The sequence below is a fragment of the Eublepharis macularius genome, chromosome 5 (assembly GCF_028583425.1).
Source record: "Eublepharis macularius isolate TG4126 chromosome 5, MPM_Emac_v1.0, whole genome shotgun sequence".
In the NCBI taxonomy this organism is placed as follows: domain Eukaryota; kingdom Metazoa; phylum Chordata; class Lepidosauria; order Squamata; family Eublepharidae; genus Eublepharis; species Eublepharis macularius.
In genome coordinates, this window is record NC_072794.1 from 84732 (window position 1) to 87231 (window position 2500).

Below are 2500 nucleotides of genomic sequence, written 5' to 3' on the forward strand. Positions count from 1 at the left end.
ACGCGGCCCCGTGGACCTCATCGATCGTGGAAGGAGAAAAAAGGAGGACCGGGCCCGCGCCCGGATCCCCGGCGGAGGCGCCCGCCGGCAGGGAGGCAGGGAAGGCGGCCGCGAGAGCGGTCTCGCCCCGGCCGGAGGCTCCGGAGATTCTCTGATGCGTTCTGAAAAGCGAGTGCCTAGAAATCTCCGCGAGCGTGCCCGAGCCGGGGAGGCCGACTTCCGGACGTCGAGTTTGACCGGGGCGAGGCCGGGATTCCGTCCGGGTCTCCGGAACCGCCCCCCGGCCTGGGCCTCCGAATCCGCTCCCTCAAGGGCTTCCGGAGAGTCAAGGTCTACCAATTGCCGCCCGTGTCACGCGGTAGACCTGGAGGCCGCCGGGGACTCGGGGGCCCGGCCGCGGCGCCGGCGTCCAGGTCTACCCGTCCTCCCCGAGCCAGAGGGGCGGACGGGTAGACCTGGGCCACCCTTTGCCGGGGCGCGGGCGGAAGACCAGGACTCCGCCGCGGGCACCCCCGCCTACCCACCCCCCCCCCACCCGTGGCCGTTCGGGCAGGTCTACCGCCGCGGCGAAGGAGCCCGGAACGGCGGGTGCGGGCAGGCCGTTTCTGCCCTTCCGGGGGGAGGAAAGGTAGGCCCGCACGCCCGCCGCCCCGGTCCATCGGGCCCTTCCCCTGGCGCGGGCGTCCAGGTCTACCGGTCCGGCGAAGGGTGGGGAGGCAGGCCCGCCCCGCGCACGAGAGAGCTGTCCGCCGCGCCCCACCCACCCCCGGCCCCCGTATATCGCGGGCAGGCGGAGGAAAGGGCGGTGGACCTGGACGCGGCTCCCCGGGGAAGGCCGGGTCTGACGCAACGGTGAGGTGGAGCGGGGAGGGTTGGGGGGGGGTGGGGGTGTCCGGGGTGCGGACGGTAGACCAGGACTCCTGCGCGGGAGCGGGGGCGGTGGAAGCCCAGGCTGGAAGGCCCGTTCTACCGGCACGGGGGGAGGGCCGGCGGGTCGGAACGGTGCAACCGCGCCCGGTAGGCTTGGGCGCCCTGTCCAGGTCTACCGGCCGCCCGGCCGCCCACCCGCTTGGCGCCAACCCGGACCTCCTCCGCTGAGGCAGGAAGGGGCTCCGTCAAGGCGGAGGGCGTGTCGCCCGGCCTGCCGAAACACGGGCGCCCGGGAGGCCAGGTCATCCGGCTCGCCCAAGGCCTCCGTCGGGAGACCCGGCCAGGTCTACCGGACAGCCCCCCGCCCGCACACGCACACGCACAGGTGGCAGGACCGCGCCACGCCCAGGGGACGTGTCCCCCGCCCCCCACGGCACCGTTGGGCGGAGGAACGGGAGGTGGACCTGGACACGGCTCCCCGGGGTAGGCCAGGACTAACGGCCCGGTGAGGGAGAGCAGGGGGTGGGGTTGCCGGGGCACGGGAGGTAGATCAGGACTCCTGCGCGCGTGGCGGGCGGTGGGGGGCGGGGAGGGTGGGGGAGGCCGGGCTGGGAGGCCAGGTCTACCGGGCGGGGGGGGGGCGGGCCGGAGGGGCAGGCCGTGGGAACCGTTCGCCGCGGGCGCGGCCGGACGGCGGACCCGGGCTCCGGCGCGGGGTCCCCAGGCTGCAAGGGGTTCCAAGGGGCCCAGGTCTGCCGGTCTGCCCTCTACCGGCCCGGCGGTGGCCGGTAGACCTGGACCCCTTGGCCACTACCGATGGAGGAGGAGGAGGAGGAGGAGGAGGAGGAGGCCTGGACCGCGGTTTGGGCGTTGTGGGGGGTGGCGGTGAAGGTGAGGTTGCGTTTTTTTGCTGCGTGCCTGCCATGGTGGCGTGCCTGCCCCCCCCCCCACGGACCGTCGGGTGGACCTGGCCGCCTGCCGCTTTCGCGGGCTCCGTCATCCACCCCTGCCGGGGCGTGGGCCGGTCGGCCTGGTCTCCGAGGACGGGGAAGCCCAGGTCTGCCCGGGGCCCGGGGGTGGGGGGGGGGGAGAGGAGAGGGGAGTCGTGTTCAGGAGGGGTGAGGACAGGGCGTCTGTACGCCCCGGGCCTGCCGCCGAAGCTCTAGGGCTGGGCGCCCGGCTCGCCGGGTGTCCCGCGACCGGGGCCCTGACGGTCACCCGCGACCGGGAGACCTCGGCGCCCCGGCCCCCCGAGCCCAGGTCTACCGGACCCCACCCCCAACCCCCTTGGCCTCGAGGGGCCCGAAGTGGACCTCCTCCGCTGCGGCAGGAAGGTTCCGCTACGGGGCGGACGACGGGTCGCGCGGCCTGCCGAGCCTCGGGCGCCCGGGAGGCCAGGTCATCCGGCTCGCCCGAGGAAGCCTTCGGCAGTCCTGGGCTCCCCGGCTTCGGAGGCCAGGTCTACCGGGGGGGGGCTCCGTTGCCCTGGGGCGAAACGAGCGCACGGCAGCGCCCGCGAGGGGACCGAGCGGGGGCGGTGGGGGGCAGACGGGGAGGCCCGGCCTAACGGCTGCCCCCGGCGGCCCGGTCAACCGGCCGCGGACGGAAGGACCTGGGCGCCCCGTCTGCC